General features: G+C 46.2%; 1 pseudogene; it reads right to left on the reverse strand.

Moving 5' to 3' along the window:
• On the reverse strand, positions 16503-19933 carry LOC100521034 (annotated as a pseudogene).

Here is a 22132-nt window from a genome sequence, read left to right on the forward strand (position 1 = left end):
CAGAGGGAAAGTGTCCTGTGTGACCTTTGAGCAATGACACCAGAAGCCTGTGCTGAGCCTCTCTGGACACACCGATGTGCACATCTGCTTCCTGCTGCTTTTGCTCATATCCTTTCTGTAATAGATTTTAGCTGTGAGCAGAACTTGCCCTTGAGTCTTGTGAATCCTTCTGGTGAATCCCCAAACAAAGCAGTCTTCTATTCACTTCAAAAATAGTTGGTGTGGGAATTCACGCTGTGGTACAACAGGTTGGTGGCTTCTCTAGAGCACTGGGATGCAGGTTCAATCCCTGGCCAGGCACAGGTGATGTTGTCACTGTTGCTACTGCGGCTTGGATCTGACCCCTGGCCAGGAACTCCAAAGGCCATGGTGTGGCCAAAAAAAAGTGTGCTAGTTTCTGCTTTTTTGGTTTTTTTTTCCCTTTTTACAGTCTCTCCTGCGGCATATGGAAGTTCCCAGGCTAGAGATCAAATTTGAGCTGCAGCTGAGGCCTACGCCACAGCCACAGCCACACCAGATCCCAGCCACATCTGCGATATACGCCTGCAGCCTGCAGCGATGCTGGATCCTTAACCCACTGAGTGAGACCAGGGATCAAACCCACATTCTCAGAGAGACGAAGTTGGGTCCTTAATTGGCTGGGCCACAATGGGAAACTCCAGTTTCTGCTTTTTTAGTAATCAGAGTCATGTGTTTTTATGGAATATCCTGATTTGGTGATACTAAAATATACTAAGTATATTTACAAGTTATAAACTCTAATCCCAATATGTCTTTTTCCTTAAGCCCCTTCCAAATTTTGAATTTTTTTTTTTTTATTGAAGGTTTTGGAGAGTCTGGTTGGATTTGAAATGATTTTAAAAGACTTAAAAAAAAACCACACAACCCTTTATGATTCAGATGCCATTTGACCATTTGGAAAGTATCTTTCATTTTGAAGACATGTGCACTTGCTAAAATAGACTTGGAACAGTTCACAGAGCACATGCCTTTGTGTCCTTGTGGATTGATTCCTGCCATTCTTTCTTCTCCAACATTCCAGAGGTATTGACTCATAGACGACAAGTGTTTCAAAACTCTATCACATGTGCCCCTGCCAACCACAGCTCAGTGTGTATGTCTTTGCAAAAACTTGGCCTCTGATGAGGTCTGGGGTTTATTTTATAATCCTCTTAGTTAATCACTAGAGTTAAATTTCCTTTATGCAGTATTTGTCTATATACTTAGCTCTTACAGAATTGGTTAAGACCTCTACAATGGAAAAGCTTAAAGGCATATTTAGAAAATGCGTAATGTCTGAGCCTTCAAAGTTAATTTCTTTCATGCTCACTCTCCTGGCAATCAAGGATGCTCTTATTGATATTACGTATATAGCTATTTTATGGTTTTAAACTCTTTAATTAAAATCTCTGGTGGAGGAATTCCCTGGTGGCTCAGTAGGTTAAGGAGCTGGTGTTGTCACTACTGCGGCTTGGGTTTTTGGGGGGTTTTTTTGCTTTTTTTTTTTTATCTTTTTGCCATTTCTAGGGCCGCTCCCATGGCATATGGAGGTTCCCAGGCTAGGGGTTGGATTGGAGCTGTAGCTGTTAGCCTACGCCAGAGCCACAGCAACGCAGGATCCAAGCCACGTCTGCAACCTACACCACAACTCACAGCAACGCCGGATCCTTAACCCACTGAGCAAAGCCAGGGATCAAACCCGCAACCTCATGGTTCCTAGTCGGATTCGTTAACCACTGCACCATGACGGGAACTCCTGTGGCTTGAGTTTGATCCCTGGCCTGGGAACTTCCACATGCTGTGGGCCAAGCCAAAAAATAGATAAAATCTCTTATTGAGTATTAAAACAGTTATCTATCTATTTATCTATCTAGATATATCTTCTGCTTTGTAGGGTATGTGTATTATAATCGGTTGACTAGTAAAGGCAAGTTTCTGTAGACTAAATATAATCTTTACACTTTTATCACATCATGACTGAGGTTTGTAGAGAATGCTCACTATTTTCTTTCTTCCTTCCTTCCTTCCTTCCTTCCTTTCTTTCTTTTGCTCTTTTTAGGGCTGCACCCATGGCATAAGGAGGTTCCCAGGCTAGGGTTGAATTGCAGCTGTAGCTGCCGGCCTACACCACAGCCACAGCAACACCAGATCAGAGCCATGTCTGCAACCTACACCACAGCTCAAGGCAAAGCTGGATCCTTAACCCACTGAGCGAGGCCAGGGATCGAACTTGCATCCTCATGGATGCCAGTAAGATTCATTTCCACTGAGCTACGATGGAAACTCCGAGAATGCTTGCTATTTTATTTGATCGCTCATCCATCTTAGGAATCAGGTGTTTTGAGAAGAGAGGGAAAATGCCACTGTCCTGTGGTCATTTACCAGAGAAGCTCAAGTTCATTTTGCTATCTCAAAATTCAGAAATCTTCAAAGGCTCCCCATTTCTAACCAAATCACATTTAAACTCCTGCTATGACTTTTTTTTTTTTTTTTTTAATGAGAGTTGCAGCGTTTATTTCAGGTTCTCTCTTGGGTCATTTTTTTGTATTTTTTTTTCTTTTTTGCCACACAGGCAGTATGTGGGAATTCCTGGGCCAGGGATTGAACCTATGCTGCACAGCAGCAACCAGAGCCACAGCGGTGAGAACGCAGGAGCCTCAACCCGCTAGGCCATCAGAGAACTCCCTCTGCTATGATTTTTAATATCTTCTGTAATCTGGTCCCATCCTACCTCCTTGACCTCATTGCTGACAGTTTCCCAGCATGGGCTTAGCTCCTCTGTGCTTAGAAAAATGCTAAGTGCATAGTAAGTGTTCAATAAATGCACACCTGTTGATGGATCTTAAAGATTAAAAACAAGATATTCCCATAGTCTATCAGTGAAATAAAATTCTGAGGCTATTATAAAAATATTTATAAGACAATTGGGAAAACCTGAATTTTGACTAAGTATTGGATATTAAGAGATAATTGTTACTAATTTTTTCTTTTTTTAAAAGTAGATATAGTTGATAAGCAATATTATATAATTCTCAGGTGTACAACATAGTGATTCACAATTTTAAAAGATTGTATTCCATTTATAGTTGTTATAAAATATTGGCTATATTCCCTATACATCCTTGTAGCTTGCTTCTCTATTTGTTTATTTATTTATTTTTTAGGGCCGCACCCACAGCATATTGAATTTCCCAGGCTAGGGGTTGACTCAGCCTACACCACAGCCACAGCAACACCAGACCCAAGCCACATCTGCAAACTACACGACAGCTCATGGCAATGCTGGATTCTTAACCCACTGAGCGAGACCAGGGATCAAACCTGGGTCCTCATGGATACTAGTCAGATTGATTTCTGCTGAGCCACAACGTGAATTCCTTATTTATTTTATACACAGTTGTTGGTATCTCGATTGTTACTATTTTCAAGTGTAACAATGTTATTGTCTTTACGTTAAAAAAAAAAAAAAACCACAACAACTTTGTATTTTAGACTGAATTGCGTCCCCTCAATCCCTTTGTTGAAGCCCTAAGTTCCATGAGCATGTCTTGGAGACGGTATCTTTTTTTTTTTTTTTTTTTTTTTTTTTTTTTTGTCTTTTTGCCATTTCTAGGGCCGTTCCCTCAGCATATGAAGGTTCCCAGCTAAGGGTCTAATCGGAGCTGTCGCAGCCAGCCTCCGCCAGAGCCACAGCAACATGGGATCCAAGCCGTGTCTGCAACCTACACCACAGCTCACAGAAACACCGGATCCTTAACCCACTGAGCAAGGCCAGGGACCGAACCCACAACCTCATGGTTCCTAGTCGGATTCGTTAGCCACTGTGCCATGATGGGAACTCCTGGAGACAGTATCTTTAATGAGGTAATTAAGATCAAATGAAGTCCTAAGGATGGGGTCCTAATTCAATAGGACTGGTAGGTCAGAAAGGCCATTTCACCTGAAAAAACCACTTTGCTCTGTCATATGTGCCCCAAGTATTCTGAACTAAAGCAATGAGCACCAATTAATGTGCTGCCTTTCATGAAAATTACACACATACAGAAGCATAGTCACACAAGCTCCCCTTTGGGGCTCAATACAATCTTGTCACATGTGTACAGTTAACTGCTTCCATACCACCTGCTCCACTCTCACAGCATCTTTTTTTTTTTTTTTTTTTTTTTTTTTTGTCTTTTTATATTTTTTAGGGCCGCAACGCGGCACATGGAGGTTCCCAGGCTAGGGGTCCAATCGGAGCTGTAGCTGCTGACCTATACCACAGCTCATGGCAAAGCCAGATCCTTAACCCACTGGGGCCAGGGATCGAACCCGCAACCTCATGGTTCCTAGTTGGATTCAGTGACCACTAAGCCACAACGGGAACTCCTCACAGCATCTTCTTAAAGAAACTTCCCACCTCTAAGTGTGCAAATCCCCCACCTTATTAAGTACCAAGCATCCCCCTACACACACGCACAACACACACACACACCACATACCACACACACCACCAGATCCCACACACTTCACACAAACCATACACAAAACACATACCACATACACACATCACATATATCATACACACACACCACACACATCATACATACCACACACACCACCACACACACACCATACACACAGCTGCTTTCATGCCAAGCAGAGAGGGGATTGGAGACTCAATAGTCCCTCCCCCCCTTCTCTCCCCAACTGCTCCTGCAGCCTCACTGTGTCATAACTGCCGACTCTAGTTTGGCAGAAAACGGTGGTCTCTCATTACTGGGATGACTCCATGGGTCCATATTTCTGCCCAAGCCTCAGATGCACCCACATTGGATGCTAGTAACTCTTCCTTTTTTAACTTGGCTGCACCCAGGGCATGCGGAACTTCCCAGGCCAGGGATCGAACCCATGCCAGAGCAGTGACCTGAGCCTGTGCAGTGACAACAGATCCTTAACCCTGCTGGGCCACCATGGAAATGCTTCTTAATGAACACTCTTCTACTTGACAATGGCTCTTCAAGGTACAGACTACCAAGGTGACTAGGCCTGGAGGTGCTTCAAACAGCAACCACATGCTGGATTGCCTGTAGTCTGCCCCAAATCCCCACATGCTGAGCTTGAGTTTCCCATCTGGATGTGGTTCCCTGTCAAGTTTCTTTTATTTATTTTTATTTTTTATTTTTTTGTCTTTTTGCCTTTTCTAGGGCCGTTCCTGTGACATATGGAGATTCCCAGGCTAGGGGTCCAATTGGAGCTGTAGCTGCCAGCCTACACCACAGCCACAGCAACATGGGATCCGAGCCACGCCTGCAGCCTACACCACAGTTCATAGCAACGCCAGATCCTTAACCCACTGAGCAAGGCCAGGGATCGAACCCGCAACCTCATGGTTCCTAGTCGGATTTGTTCACCACTGCGCCAAGTTTCTTTTATTTAAGCAATCTCCTGGCTCTTCTCTGGGCCCATCTCAATCCACTCCAGCCAGCCCCTCCAACACTGACTTTCAAGGAGCAGGGAATGGATTACTCGGCCACTCCAAACCCAAGAAAACAGTGAGTTCCTCAAGGGGTCCACCACCATCCCCCAAACATTTTCCAATCAATGGAGAGGAATTTGGGACAGAGGGTTGGCTTTGCTAATTGAAAGAAGAAAGCCACTTAAACTCTGAACTCAGGACCAAGAGATCCACTGAACCTTATTTTTTCTTTCTTGCCACACCTGAAGCAAATGAAAGTTTCCAGGCCAGGGACTAATCTGATCTGCAGCTACCCTCATGCTGGATCCTTTAACACACTGCATCAGGCTGGGAACTGAATATGAACCTCCACAGAGACCTGAGCTGCTGCAGTTGGATTCTTAACCCACTGCACCACAGTGGGAACTCCTTGCTGAACTTTATCACTATAAAACTAAAAAGGCCACTTTAGTGACCTTCACATGACCTAAAGGCTCTGCTTTAGGGTGAACATTTGTCTCTCTCTAGACAGACAGTTTCTGACACCTTCATGCAAGAAAAGCAAGTAAAACTCACTCTGTTTGTAAATATGAAGAACATACCACATCATCTTATGTAAAGGATGGGCTTACAGGTGATTTTTTTTTCCTTGTCTGTATTTTCTGATTTTGTTTCTTTGATGAACAGTTATTTCTCGCATAATAAAAAGTTATCGTAGGAGCTCCTGCTGTGGTACAGCAGGATCAGCAGCATCTTGGGGACACTGGGACACTGGTTGGTTCCCCAGCCCAGCACAGTGGGTTAAGGCGTTGCTGCAGCTGTGGCTTAGTTCACAGCTGCAGCTTGGATCTGATCCTTGGCCCAGAAACCCCATATGCCTCAGGGTGATCAAAAAGTAAAAAAGTCAGTATACAAGAAATTTGAAGCAAGCAGGTCCTAAAAGGAAGACAAACGGATTCCATAAATACAGTGTGAAGTATTCTTGAGCTATGCCAGGTAAGCAGGGGTCTCTACAAAACACTTCTCTCTATGTAAATAAGTTATAAGCATCCAGAAAACAAAACTGCTTACTGATGTGGAAAGAGGATGCAAAGCCCAGATGATAATGCTGTCAGAATTCTAAAGGGAAATCTGGATTGCTTCTTGACCAAAACAAAAGTAAAAAGAAAAATAAAACATCAGTAAACTTGGGGTTCCTGCTGAGGTACAGTGGGTTAATGATCTGGCTTGTCTCTGTGATGGCGCCTGTGCAGTGCCCAGCCTGGCACAGTACATTAAAGGATCTGGCGTTGCCACAGCTGTGGCTTAGACTGCACCTGTGGCTCGGTTTCAACCCCCAGCCCAAGAGTTTCTGGATGCCTTGGGCGCGGCCATAAGAAATAAATTATTGAACTTCCTCAGGCAACTTTACACATGGAACCTCTTTCAAATTCAGCTCTTGGGTTTCTGCTCTTTCTTTCTTTTTCTTTTTTCTTTTTGAAGGAGAAAAAATAGCTTTATTGTTTTGCAGGCAAAGGAGGGTCACAACAGCCTAATGCCTCAAAGACTGTGCCCCTCTTTCTTCCTTCTTTCCTTCCTTTCTTTTTAGGGTTAGGGCAGCATATGGAGGTTCCCAGGCTAGGGTTGGAATTGGAGCTGCAGCTGCAGGCCTACACCACAGCCACAGCAATGCCAGATCCGAGCCACATCTTCCACCTATGTCATAGCTTGCCACAACGCTGGATCCTTAACCCACTGAGCCAGGTCAGGGATTGCACCCACACCCTCATGTATACTAGGCAGGTACTTAACCTGCTGAGCCACAGCAGGAACTCCAGTTTCATTTTTTAAAAATAAAACCTTGGAGTTCCTGTTGTGGCGCAGTGGTTAACAAATCCGACTAGGAAACATGAGCTTGCGGTTTTGGTCTCTGGCCTTGCTCAGTGGGTTAAGGATCCGGCGTTGCTGTGAGCTGTGGTGTAGGTCGCAGACGCGGCTTGGATCTGGTGTTGCTGTGGCTATGGTGTAGGCCGGCAGCTACAGCTCCGATTAGACCCCTAGCCTGGGAACCTCCATATGCCGCGGGAGAAGCCCAAGAAATGGCAAAAAGACAAAAAATAAAAAAGAAAAAAAATAAAACCTCGATTTGCCTTTTTTCCGGGTGCATTATTTTCTCTTTAAACCTTGTGTTTTGGCCCTTTTTTTTTTTTTTTTTTTTTTTTGGTCTTTTTGCCTTTTTCTAGGGCTGCTTGCTACAGCATATGGAGGTTCCCGGGCTAGGGGTCTACTTGGAGATATAGCTGCCGGCCTACACCAGAGCCACAGCAACTCGGGATCTGAGCCGCGTCTGCGACCTACACCACAGCTCACAGCAACAGGGGACCCTTAACCCAGTGAACAAGGCCAGGGATTGAACCCGCAACCTCATGGTTCCTAGTCAGATTCGTTAACCACTGCACCACAACGGGAGCTCCTTTATTTATTTATTTATTTTTTTGTTTTGGCCCTTAAATCCAATCCAGGGAAAGAGAGTGGAGGCCCCAGGAGTCACTATCAGGTGGATCAGGAAACTGGCCCTTTTTGTTCTTTTCTAAATAGTGGAGGCTTATGCAAGCAAAGTAGCAAAAACAAAACCAAACCAAAAAACACCACTCCACCCAATTAAAACATAAATGTCCTTTTGCTGCAGGTTGGATTACACTGAGCTTGCTTTCCATCAGCAAAGCACCCCAATACTGAAAGTGTAGTCTTGGGGGAAAAAAGGCAATCTAACTCCAGTTGTTAGACACTAAGACAAACCAGGATGCTCTGGGCCTTGGTTGCCAGGAGCAAACAGGTGGATTTGGTTCTCGCCATAGAGGCACCATCTCCCTATGGAGCCCTGGGAACTGACAGAGCCAGGCCCCTGCTGTGCACCCAAAGGGGAAAGCGAGTCCCTTCAGACAATGCCTTTGTGTGGCGGAACGCCCACTCCCTGCCCGTGGCACCATCTCTGTCACAGTGCACAATGGTCACAGTAACTCAGATGGGTGGGTAACACACCCCTGGGGAGTCCTTACCAGGGAAAGTGCCCCCCTTCCTGACAAGGGGAGAGAGTATACGGCTCCCTTAGTTCACACATCATTGAGGCTTATGGGGACCCCACTGGTGGCTGGTCTCTGGGTGGGAGTGGGTGGGAGGCTGCCCAGCATGAAGCAGCCAGACCACAGCCCGAGCTGTTAGATAAGCACAAATGACAAAGGGATTTTGAAGACCGGTGCTGGACTGTCTTCTCTTACTTTCTTATTTCTTAATAGAAACCCTCAGACATCACAGGAAACAAACAAACAAACAAACCAAAAAAACAAATTTCAAAGGATGGATGCAACTAGAGATTCTTGTACTAAGTAAAGTCAGTCAGGAAGAGAAAGAAAGGAGTTCCCATCATGGCTCAACAGAAATGACTCTGACTAGCATGCATGAGGACACAGGTCCCATCCCTGGCCTCGCTCAGTGAGTTGAGGATCTGGCATTGCTGTGAGCTGTGGTGTAGGTCGCAGATGAGGTTTGGATCCTGTGTTGCTATGGCTGTGCGGTAGGCTGGCAGCTACAGCTCTGATTCGACCCATAGCCTGGGAACCTCCATATGCCGCGGGTGCGGCCCTAAAAGTACAAAAAATAAATAAATAAAAAGAAAGAGAAAGACAAACACCATATGATATGACTTCTTTGTGGAATCTAAAATATGGCACAGATGAACTTATCTATAGGACAGAAACAGACTCACAGACATGAAAAGCAGACTTGTGGTTACCAAGGGAGAGGGAGAGGAAGTAGGAGGGACAGGGAGTTTGGGGTTAGTAGATGCAAACTATTCCATTTAGAATGGATATGCAATGATGTACAGCACAAGGAACTCTAGCCAATCACTTGTGATAGAACATGATGGAAGATCATTTAAACAAAAAAATGTGTGTGTGTATGTATATTTATATACATCTGGCTCACTTGGCTGTATAGCAGAAATTGACGGAACATTGTAAATCAACTAGAATAAAAAATGTTTTAAAATGTCAAGGAAGGAATTTTGGAAAAAAAAAAAAAAGATGCTTTTTCCGTCATCCTCCTCTTTGAAGTTTGACAAAGAGGTAGGTGGCTCTGGATCAAGTTGGGATCAAACGGTACCTTAAAGTCATCAGGCTGGGAGACAGCACAGGACTCTGAAGGGTACAACTTTTTGCTTGGCTATCTGACCTGGAAACAGTGGGAACATGGAAAAGAAGATAGAACACTCCTGTGTCTTTTCAATGTTACTCTGAGTCATTATGTTATGTCTTTTCCACCTAGAAAGCTGGATATATGCATTGTCAGAGTTGCCTCCTTGTCTGATTTAAAATAATGATATGGAGTTCCCATTGTGGTTCGGTGGGTTAAGAACCTGACTAGTATCTATGAGGAGGCAAGTCTGATCCCTGGCCTTGCTCAGTGGGTTAAGGATCCAGCTTTGCCACAAGATGCAGCCTAGATTGCAGATGCAGTTCGGATCCAGCATGGCTGGGGCTGGGGCAGAGGCTGGCAGCTACAGCTCTGATTCAACCCCTTGGCTGGGAACTGGGAAAAAGTAATAATGATATGTGCACAAACTCTTGGTCCAGGGGGTCTGGTTGTCCACCTCAAGAAGGACTGACCTGCTGGGTCAGATGTTCTGGTTCGGTACATACTTATGTGGTGCCTACTTACGGAGCCCCTACTGGATGCCAAGGCTGGCGGTGGAGGGAAATTTTAAAGATGAGTAACATACTTTGCAGTATAGACAAGGAAAGAGCAAGTCTGGGGTGGAAGAGGTGGGAAGGATTTTATGATGGGAGCTGGTCCCTGAAGGGTGACGAGGGCATGGGCTAGCAGAGGAAATGAATGCACTGAGGTTCCTGCAGGATGTGGTCCGAAGCCTTGCAGGTTGCTGGGATTTCTGGCAAGAGGGAGGGCAGCGAGGATTAGGACTTCATATACTTTCTGTATCTCACAGTTTGGGGGCAAGGTAAAGACTGGCCTCCCCTCTGATGGGGACCTCTGTGCTCAGGAGGTCAGGATTAAGGTAGGATTCAGGACCTGGCAGGCTGGTTTAGGGAAGGAACAGGCAGCTGTACACCAAGCAGGGGCAAGACAGGATTTGAGTGCCTCCTTGAGACCCAGCATCCTTTCCTTGGGACCCAGCATCCTTAAGATCCAGCATCCTTTCTCTCCTTGGACTTCCTAAGCCCCTTGTACCCTCAAGTAACTTTCTCTTTTTGCTTTAGCTAGTTTGAGTTGGGGAATCTCCTATGCCTGACCAATCCAATACTATTGTTTTCCTTCACTAATCAACATTATTGTTATTATCATTATTATTATTTGTCTTTTTAGGGTTGTATCCATGGCATATGGAAGTTCTCAGGCTAAGGGTTGAATCAGAGCTGCAGCTATTGGCCAACACCACAGCCACAGAACTGCCAGATCGGAGCCACATTCACATACACTGTAACTTGCAGCAATGCCAGGTCCTTAACGCATTGAATGAGGCCGGGGATCAAACCTGCATCCTCATGTATACTAGACAGGTTCTTAACCCATTGAGCCACAACAGGAACTCCTCATCAACATTTTTTTTGGAGGGGGGTTCAATGTGCTGCATAAGTTCCCACGCCAGGGATCAAACCTGTGTCATAGCAGTAACCAAAGCCACAGCAGTGACAGCACTGGATCCTTAACCTGATGGACCACCAGCAAACTCCTAATCAACAATTAAATCCAAACTATGATGCCTTTTTACTTTTTTTTTCCCTTTTGAAAACCTTTCAAATGTATCCAGCTGGCTAGAGAATCACCAAATGATCCCTCAAGGCCTTGGGCCATGGGAATGATGCATAGTGACAAACAGCCCCACTACAGGAAGGCTGGGTAGTACAGAGAGAGCTCTTAGCTGGGGGTGCACACAGAGCCAGGAAAGCTTTCTGAATAGTGTGCTTGCAGAGGGCTCCCTAGTTCAGGACCTACCCTGGGCCTTTAACAACAACAACAAAAAAAACTTAGTTGCATTAAGAATCACCCCATGTGTTGATCCTTGTACAACTATAAATACATTGTGATACATTGAGTTAAAAAAAAAAAAAAGAATCACCCTATGGAGTTCCCATTGTGGCTCAGCAGTAGCTAACCTGACTAGTATCCATGAGGATGCAGGTTCAACCCCTGGTCTCATTCAGTGGGCTAAGGATCCAGTGTCACCAGGAACCATACCCTGGGAACATCCGTATGCTGCTTGTGCAGCCCTAAAAAAAAAGAAAAAAAAAATCACTCCATCTTCTAAACTCTTCACAGTTCTTCCCTTGTCCCCACATGCTCCTCCCCATCCCCCAGGGAGTCTAACAAAGGCTGAGTCTCAAGGACACTTGAGACAAAGGTCTATTCACCAATTTAGTGGGAAAGGCAGCAACTGAAACATTTACATGAGTGAAGGAAATAATTGTGTGACTGTTTATCCCTTCACATCTGTTGGACTGGCCATGCAGACAAATTGCCTTGGTGTCCCTTAGTTCTTAGATCTCTTAGTTCTTAGAATTGAGGAATTGCAGAACAGGTTTTTGTAACTTCCTGTCTCTGTTCTTGTATATTTCTTTTCTTTTCTTTTCTTTTTCTTTTTGGGACCTCATCTGCGGCATGTGGAAGTTCCCAGGCTAAGGGTTGAATCGGAGCTGTAACTGCCCGCCTGCGCCACAGTCACAGCAACTCAGGATCCAAGCTGCGTCTAGTCGGGTTTGTTAACTGCTGAGCCATGAAGGGAACTCTGTTCCTGTATATTTCAACATGTGGCATTTTCGATTTAATTTCATTAGCGTATAGCAGTGAATTTGATAAAATTCAACATCTATTCACAATTAAAAAAAAAAATTCTTACTGGGAGTTCCTCTTATGGCTCAGCAGTAGCAAACCTGACTAGTATCCATAAGTATGCGAGTTTGATCCCTGGCCTCCATCAGTGGGATAAGGATCTGGCGTTGCTGTGAGCTGTGATGTATGTCACAGACGTGGCTGGGATCCCAAGTTACTGTGGCTGTGGCATAGGCTGGCAGCTGAAGCTCTGATTCAACCGCTAACCTGGAAACTTCCATTTGTTGCAGGTTCGGCCTGAAAAAACAAAAAAAATCAAAAAAATAAATTAAAAAAACCTCTCTCACCAAAGTGAGTATTGAGGGAATATATCTCAACATAATAAAAGCTATTTTATGACAGACCCACAGCCAATATAATATTCAATGGCAAAAAGCAGAAAGCCTTTCCATTAAAATTTGAAACAAGGCAAGAATGCCCACTCACACCACTTGTTTTTAACATAGTATTGGAAGCCCTAGCCACAGCAGTTAGACAAGAAAAAGAAATAAAAGGCATCCAAATTGGAAAGGAAGAGGTAAAATCATCATTATATGCAGATGACATAATAACTATATGTAGAAAATGCTAAAGACTCCACACAAAAACTACTAGAACTGATTAACAAATTCAGCAAGGTGGCAGGATATGAGATTAACATACAGAAATTGGTTGCATTTTTTTTCACATTAACAATGAAATACCAGAAAGGGAATGTAAAAAACAAACAAATAAACAAACCAAACCAAACAAACAAACAAAAACTATAAATCTTTTAAGGCTGCACCAATTAAAAAAAGATAACAACTTAGGAATAAACCTGATCGAGAAGGTAAAAGACATATGCTGAGAACTATAAAACACAATAAAGGAAACTGAAGATGATTCAAAGAAATGAAAAGATACCCATGCTCTTAGATTGGAGAAATTAATATCATTAAAATGGCCATACTACAAAGCAAACTACAGATTTTATGCAATTCCTATCAAATTGCCCATGACACTTTTCACAGAACTAGAACAAATAATCGTAAAATGTATATGGAAACATAAAAGGTCCTGAATTGCCAAAGCAATCCTGAGGAAAAAGAATAAAACAGAGGCATAACCCTTCTAGCCCTAAGACAATACTACAAAGCTACAGTAATCAAAACAGCATGGTATTGGCATAAAAACAGACGTATGGATCAATGGAACAGAACAGAGAGTCTAGAAATAAATCCACACATCTACAGGCAATTAATCTCTAACAATGGAAGCAAGAATATACAATGGAGAAAACACAGTCTCTTAAGGAAGGGGTGTTGGGAAAGTTGAACAGCTACATATAAATCAGTGACATTGGAACATGCTCTCACATCATACACAAAAATAAACTCAAAATGGCTTATAAACTTAACATGAGACATGACACCATAAAACTCCTAGAAGAGAACATAGGCAAAATACTCTCTGACATAAATCTTACCAATGTCTTCTTAGGTCAGTCTTCCAAGGCAATAGAAACAACAGGAAATAAAAGCAAACAGAATAAACCAACGACAACAACAACAAACCCCAAAACAACAACAACCAAAAAAATGGGACCTAATCAAATAAGCTTTAACAAGGGCTAAACTTCCAAAATAGCTCATGCAACTCAGCAACAACAAACAACTCAATTGTAAAATGAACAGCAGAAGTAAAACATTTCTCCAAACAAGGCATATAGATGACCAACGGGTATATGAAAAGAGGCTCAAAACTGCTAATTAGTAGAGAAATGCAAAGGAAAACTATAATGAGCTACTACTTCACACCAGTCAGAATGGCTATCATTAAGAAGTCTACAAATAATAAACGCTGGAGAGGGTGTGGAGAAAAGGGAACCCTCCTACACTGTTGGTGGGAATGTAAATTGGTGCAGCTGCTACAGAGAACAGTATGGAGGTTCCTTAAAAAACTAAAAATAGAGTTGCCATATGATCCATAAATGCCACTCCTGGGCATATACCTGGAGAAAACTCCAATTCAAAAAGTACATATGTTCATAGCAGCGCTATTGACAATAGCCAAGACATGGAAGCAACCTAAACATCCATCAACAGTTGAATGAATAAAGAAGATGTGGTACATATACACAACGGAATATTGCTCCATCTGTAATAGTCATGGAATATTACTCCATCTCTAATAGTAATGGAATATTTCTCCATCTCTAGGTCTAGGTTCCTTCGGGTTGCTGAAAAGAGCATTAGTTTGTTACAAATAATTTTTGTTACAAATTTCTTACAAATATTTTCTTACAAAATAATGCCCTTTTCCAGCAACATGGATGAACCTAAACCTAGAGATGATTATGCTAAGTGGTCAGAAAGAGAAAGACAAATACTATATAATATCACTTAAATATGAAATATACATCATGACACAAATGAACTTTTATGAAATAGAAACAGACTTATAGACAGAGAACAGACTTGTGGTTGCCGATGGGAAGGGGTGGGTTGGGAGTTAGCAAATGCTAACTATTATATAAAGAATGGATAAACAACGTTTGTAGTATATAACATAGAAAACTATATTCAAAATCCTGTGATTAAACCATAATGGAAAAGAGCATATATAAAAAAGAATGTATGTATATATGTATATACATACATATATATGTATATATATGTATAACTGAATCACTCTGCTGTACAGCAGAAATTAACACATTGTACAGCAACTATATTTCTATTAAAATAAGTAAATAAAATGAAAAAATCAATAGCAATGAATTTTTTTTTTTTTTTTTTTTTGTCTTTTTAGGGCTGCACCCAAGACACATAGAAGTTCCCAGGCTAGTGCTCAAATCAGAGCTGCAGCTGCCAGCATACACCATAGCCTCAGCAACACCAGATCCTTAACTTGTTCGGCAAGGCCAGGGATCGAACCTGTGTCCTCATGTATACCAGTTGGGTTCCTTACCGCTGAGCCATGATGAGAACTTCAGCAATGAATTTTTAAAAGCTCTTAAGTGATCATAACATTCTTCTCTTGTTTATTCTCTAAGGTTTCATTACTGTGAAGGCCACATTCTTGTTTCTTTTTTTTTTTTTTTTTCTTTTGGGGCTTGGGGGGGGTCTTTATTTTTATTTTTTTTTTAATTTTATTTATCTACTTTTTTTTTTTTGTCTTTTTGCCTTTTCTTGAGCCGCTCCCACGGCATATGGAGGTTCCCAGGCTAGGGATCCAATTGGAGCCATAGCCACTGGCCCACGCCAGAGCCACAGCAATGCCAGATCCAAGCCGTGTCTGCATCCTACACCACAGCTCACAGCCATGCCAGATCATTAACCCACTGAGCAAGGCCAGGGATCGAACCTGCAACCTCATGGTTCCTAGTCAGATTCGTTAACCACTGCGCCACGATGGGAACTCCCGGGGGGGGGGTCTTTATTAAGTGATGCTTTAGTCTCAGTCTCTGTCAGGAACTGGAAGTGGGAGTGACCCCACTCCTCCCAGGTTGTCCCAGACTTGCTGTCCTAGAGGAAGGCCTCAGGAAGCCTGCTCTCCTCTGAGAACAGCCTGGGAAGCTAGGCTAGCGCTGGGGTTGGGGACAGTAGAGCTGAGACCCCGGCCCTCAGCTACACATGCAGTCTGAAGAGGTGGGGCTGAGGTAATCCTGGCCAGAGCCTCCCACATGCAGCCCCACTCTTGCTGCTCCACTCACTGCCCTGAGCTATTCATGATCTCTGCTCCCACGTTCACCTCAACATTCCAAAAGCTGGCCCCTTGCTCAGCTTCTCCAGGCCTTTAGTCCTGGGGAAGGAAAAAGTAGGGAAGCCCAGCAGGACAGAGGGCCTTGGGCCAGGCAGCTTCAAGGGGCCTCTCCTTCCTTAGGGAGTAAGGGGGAGGGGGGTGGCCTCCAACAGTGCCCTGCTGTCCTCCTACTGGCATCCCAGCACAGCAGCCCAGAGCACAAAGCGCAGTGACCATGGGGTTGGTGGGCACAGAAGCTCTCACTGGCATAAAAGGCCAGACGGCCTGCAGCCATCGTGGGCAGCTCCCTGCCCTGGACACAGAAGGAGGCAGAGAGAAATCAGCAGTGGGGCAACACGTGTGTGGCGGCCCCTGCAGCAGGAGGAGGGATCTAAGCCCCGCCCTGCTGTCAGTGCAGCCAGCTCCAGGCCTCTATTCTCTCAGAGTCCCCCAGGCTCCAGAGCTGCCCAGCCTTTGCAAAGGGAGATAAGAAGGGGCTGGGGGTCTGCAGAGAACCACCCAGATAGCTGGTATTACCCACTCTGACCCCAGAGCTGGAGGGCCCATACTCCTGGCACCAACCACCCTGCATCTTGGGTGAAGAAGAAGGGCCCCTTCTGCTGTCCCTTCCCCTCAGAGGCCCAGGAAGCACTCCGATGAAACACAGACACCCGTGGGTGCCACCTGTCCCTGGGAAAAGCAAGGGGCTGAGGCAGGAGGGCTGCCTGGGGGCCCATAGGCCTCTCCTGCTCCAAGCGCTTTCCTGGCCTTCCTGACGTAGTCTTGGCCACAGGGTTTACCCCGCCCTCCCAGCTGGCTCCTGGGCCCTCCTCGCAGCCTGTATGCAGCTGGGCTTCCTTCCTGTGTGCGTGCTCGAGTCTGCGTGTGTTGGGATGACTACAGGTGGTGCTCCTGGCTGCCAGGGAGGGCAGGAGAGCTCTGGCGTCAGCCCCGCTGCAGGGCCTGGGGGTCGGTCTCAACCCTTCTCCTTCCACAGCTTGTAGAAATCCAGAACATTCTTGATGTCCACACTGGCAGGTGCGGCGGCCTGTAAGGCTGCCTGCATAGGGCCTGAGAGCACGCCAGGGTTGTCCAGAGAAAGGCCTGTGATGATGGTCACCATGCCGCCTGGGTCCTCCTCTTCCGCCCCCGGGCCAGAGTCAGCTGTTTGCAGCTGCCCAGGATCTTATAGAGTGTCCAAGCATCTGCATCCTGCTTCTTCAGCTTATGCCGCTCAAAGCTTATGTCACCTCTTCCTGGCAGCGAATGTACCTGTTCCCTTTTTTAAACTCTGCCTCCCGGGATCAGATCCCATCCTGGGCCCGAGGGTTTTCCTTCTTCAGCAAATCCAGGCCATTGATCACTGTCCTTGGGATGATGACAATGAAGCGGCCACTGGTGGCCAGCTGGCGGATGACTGGGAGGTGGTGGCAGAGGGCCTGGGTGTCAGGGACGAGGTAGGGAGACGTCACTGACTGGGCCTTGGGCTGCTGCAGGCTCCCTTCCAGCTGAGAGACCTCGAGCTGAAGTTGTAGCTGAGCCACGTTCCTCATTAACCTATTCCACCGAGCTTCCTTCTGTGCCATGGGGAACTGGGCCTGGGCCTGCTGCAGCAAGCTCTCCTGCTCAGACTGGGCGATGCTGATGAAGATGCCGACCCCTGGGCTGAACTGCAGGATGCTGCCCTGTAGGCTGGCCGCAAAATGGCCAAAGCTGCAGATGCAGCAGACATGCACACTCGTCTGCTCTAAGGCACTAAGCAGGAGCCGCTCTGTGTCAACGTTCAAGTGTCTGTGGGCAGCCCGGAGGGGAGGCAGGTTGTGAAGTGCCATGTCCCCTGGGAGCAGCAGGCTAGAAGGGAGGTCAGGCAGTTCACAACCTTCAAGAAGATCCTGGACCTCGGGACACAGGGCCAGGCCAGACTCTTGGAGTTTGCCAGCAGCTGGCAACAGATTCAGCCACACAGACAGGCGGTTCCACAGACTTGGAGAGCTCTGTGCACACACAGGGATGAAGTCAGCGTTGGTTCACAGCCAGTCCAGGAAGACGTTCACAGCAGGAAGCAGGCCTTCAGCCATTAGGACGTGCAGCTTCTCCTGGATGCTGCGCTCATTCCGACAGGAACGCCCACTAGATTCACTTCCCTCTGACTCAGAGCCCTCTTCAGAGGCTTGTCCACATCCCCATTGACACAGGGCCTGCGGCTGGCCAAGGTGGGAGCTTCGGTGGGGGGCTGGAGGAGCAGGTGGCTGAAGGGGGGCCCAGTTGGAAGCAGTGTTTAGTCTGGAACATCTGTGTGCACATGGCTTGTAGGTTGCTGGCAATGCTGGCCTCGCTGGGGCCCAATGGGCCATTGAGGGATCTGGGAGCCTCGGACCTGGCCCGAGGCGGCTCCAGGGCTGGGGACCGAGTCCCTTCCTCATCTTCCATATCTTCCAGGTCTGACTGAGACGCTTGGCTGTTCATTTCTGAATCTGTCTCAGCCTCAAAGGCTGTTCCCCCACCTTCAAGGCTCTTGTCGGAGCAACTGTCGGAGCCCTCGCTGGCCCGGGCAGAATCATGGCTCGAGTCGGATTCAAAGCCTTCACTCAGATCACTATCATCGTCAGCTTTGGGTGGGTGGCGGTGGCGGTGGAGGCAGGAGAGGTGGGAGAATTTCTGGCTCTTTCTGACCTTCCCCACTTGAGGGGCTGCAGGAGGAGGCTCAGGACCGGCTCCTCCTCCTTCTCCAAGGGTTCCTTGGACTCTGGTTCATCTGTGCCATTGCTCTGGAATGCTGGATCAGGATTCTCACCCTCTTCCGGCTCAGCTTGCAGCCGTAGGTTGACATGATTGACGAGGTGGGAGAAGAGGGCCGGGTAAAGCAATGGCTGCACGGCGCTGCTTGCATCCTGCGCTCTTCAAGCTGTGCACCCCCATAAGGCAGATGATGACCTTCTGGAAGATGAGAAGGTCTGGGAGGAAGGCATATCCACTCTCACACTCCTCCTCATCCTCACTGGCCAGGCTGAGGTTGGGTGAGGAGGGCGGGTTGAAGAGACAAAGGTTGAAGTCCTCCGGGACTGACTGGCAAAGTGACGTCAGCTCTGAGTTCACGGAGCTGCTTTTCGGCTGCAGGAGGCTTTGCAGATACAGGACGTTCACCAGCAACCTTTTTTTTGTCTTTACATTGCTTCCTGCTGGGAGAGAGTTTCCGAGTTTCACATTTCTTCAGTTGGTGGTACATCTTGGCTGCCTTGCCATGTAGCCGCTTCAGGTTCCCATAGGCACCCTCAAAGGATACTTCTGACTGGATGCAGCACAGGTAACAAGACATGGCTTCCACATTATAGGACTTGCTGCCTGCAAGGGTGCCCAGCTGGTTGAAGGGCATTGCAATCTGGGGAGCTACTGACTGGGCTTGGTAGTAAAATCTCTCAGCTAGCAGCTCAGTGTCTACACCAGCTAATTCATTCTGATGCCGTGACAAATCCCCCAGGTACACTAGACATCAATGGCATGCCATCTGTGCCCAATCCATCTCCTTCTCCGAGGCAGACACTGGCTTCTTGCATCTTATGAGGGGGTCGGTGACATGGGTCCCGCCGATGCAGCACTGCAGTTCTAGCTGGTAGTGTTATTGGATATAGAGAAGGAGATGCTGATAGAATCCAATACCAGCAACCAGGTGTGTCCTGTAGGCACATTCCAAGGTGCTCCAGCTGTGAATATGCTTTTTGTTAGTCTTGATAAGTGGGATAACTTCATAGTATACCTTGCTCCACAGCAGCTCCTCAGCCTTCCTCCCATAGTCCACAGGGTGCGGGAACATAAGCTTGACACAGAGCTCACGCAGCTTATTCCTGAGGCTAATGTTCTCTGGTTTGAATACTTTTTTTTTTTTTTTTTGGTCTTTTTGCCTTTTCTAAGGCTGCTCCTGTGACATATGGAGGTTCCCAGGGTAGGGATCGAATCGGAGCTGTAGCCACTGGCCTACACCAGAGCCACAGCAACGCCGGATCTGAGCCACGTCTGCAACCTACACCACAGTTTACGGCAATGACAGATCCTTAACCCACTGAGCAAGGCCAGGGAGCGAACCCGCAACCTCCTGGTTCTGAGTCGGATTCGTTAACCACTGCGCCATGACGGCAACTCCTGAGTAATTCTCGATAAGCAGTTTTGTTGCAAAGGATGAGGTCAAGTCAATGCACAGCCTCCACCACAGCCCAGTAAAGCCGCTTGGTGTGGAGGACCTTTGCTTCGGGCTCGCTGCTCTCCCCTGTGAGGGGGCCTTGGCTCGTGGTGCCCGGGTCCAGGGGTGGCAGCTCCCGGTCACAGGCCCCCGCCGCCCACTGTGACAGCCACCACTGCTGTCTCCGGCCGTAGCCACAGGCACCACCGTCGCCAGCCCTGCTCGGCTACCATTGCTGTCCACATTCTTGGTTCTTATTCCTCAGTTCCTGTAGCATTTCCTATGCTCTTGTCTATTTGTCTGCTTTTATTTCCTGCCTTCTTCTCTTAACCTCAGCAGCATGCTTGTGAGAACAGGATTTATTAAGAATGCAACTCACAATGCAAAGAAACAACTCCCAAAGTGCTATGTAAAACCACCATAGGTTTTGTCCAACCTTCTCTCCAAGGCTGATGGTCAAAGAGGCATCCCTACTTAGACACGGCCAAATGTCACCCAGGACTTTCTTCCTTCCTTCCTTTTCTCCCTTTCATTTGTCCTTCCTTCCTTTCCTTCTTATTTTTATGGCCACACCCACAGCATATGGAATCCGGGCCAGGGATTGAATCCAGCCTGCAGCTGTGGCAACGCCTGATCCTTAACCCACTGCACCACAGCAGGAACTCCACCCAGCACTTTCCTTGAAAGGCATTAATAAAATGCAGCTTCAAATGGCCCAGAGGTGCTTGGTTGAGATCCTGATGACAGCTCTGATTCAGGTCCAAGCACCAAATCCCTGCATTACTTGAGTTTGTCATCCTCTCTTATTTCTTCTAAGCAGAAGTGGTCCAGGTTGTCATGTAGGCCAGGTATCATGGAAGAGCCAGAACTAGCCTGTCCATACCTGATAGGTATACAGGGGTTTTTTTTTCCCCCCCAGGAGCTCTCACATTTGTGGCCTATGTGCCCAGATTGTTATTACCTTAATGAGCTGTGATTTCAAAAAAATCTCTTAGAAGTTTAGTCTCACCTTTCCCAGGATGCTCAATATATCAGCCCGGTTTTCTGCAGGTAATTCCCAGCCCTTAGCAGGAATGAATCCTCACAGATTTTTTTCCCCCTTCTCATTCTTGTGGTCAAACACTCTAGCTTTCTTATGTGACTAGTGAATGATGCTTTTTTTCTTTCTAATTTTTTTCTTTTATTTATTTATTTTTTTGTCTTTTTAGGGCCACACCTAGGGCATAAGAAAGTTCCCAGACTAGGGGTCAAATCAGAGCTGCGGCTGCCAGCCTACACCACAGACACAGCAATGCAGGATCCAAGCTGGGACTGCGAACTACACCACAGCTCACAGCAACACTGGATCCTTAACCCACTGAGGGAGGCCAGGGATCCAACCCGCATCCTCGTGGATCCTGGTCAGGTTGGTTACCATGACTCTTTTTTTCTCTCTTTCTTTTCTTTTTAGGGCTGCACCTGCAGCATATGGAAGTTTCTGGGCTAGTGGTTGAACTGGAGCTGCAGTTGAGCCCTATGCCACAGCCATGGCAATGCTGGATCCAAGCTGCCTCTGTTATCTATGCCTGATTCGACACCTAGCCTGGGAATTTCCATATGCCTCAGGTGCAGCCCTAAAAAGCAAAAATAAATAAATAAATAAATAAAATAAATAAATAAAAATAAAAATAAATTAAAATACAAGAGTTCCTCTTGTATTTTAATGGTGCAGTGGGAACGAATCCATCTAGGAACCATGAGGTTGTGGGTTCGATCCTTAGCCTGGGAACCTCCACATGCCGCAGATGCGGCTCTAAAAAAAAAAAAGCAGAAAAAAAAAGGTACGCTTTATTCCTTGGACCACTAGAACCCTTTCTCATCTGAGAGTTAACTAGTAAGCACTGTGTCATAATAAACAAAGTGTCCAAGTGCCCTAATATTTTACAGCCCAT

Source organism: Sus scrofa, chromosome 10, assembly GCF_000003025.6.
Source record: "Sus scrofa isolate TJ Tabasco breed Duroc chromosome 10, Sscrofa11.1, whole genome shotgun sequence".
In the NCBI taxonomy this organism is placed as follows: Eukaryota; Metazoa; Chordata; class Mammalia; order Artiodactyla; family Suidae; genus Sus; species Sus scrofa.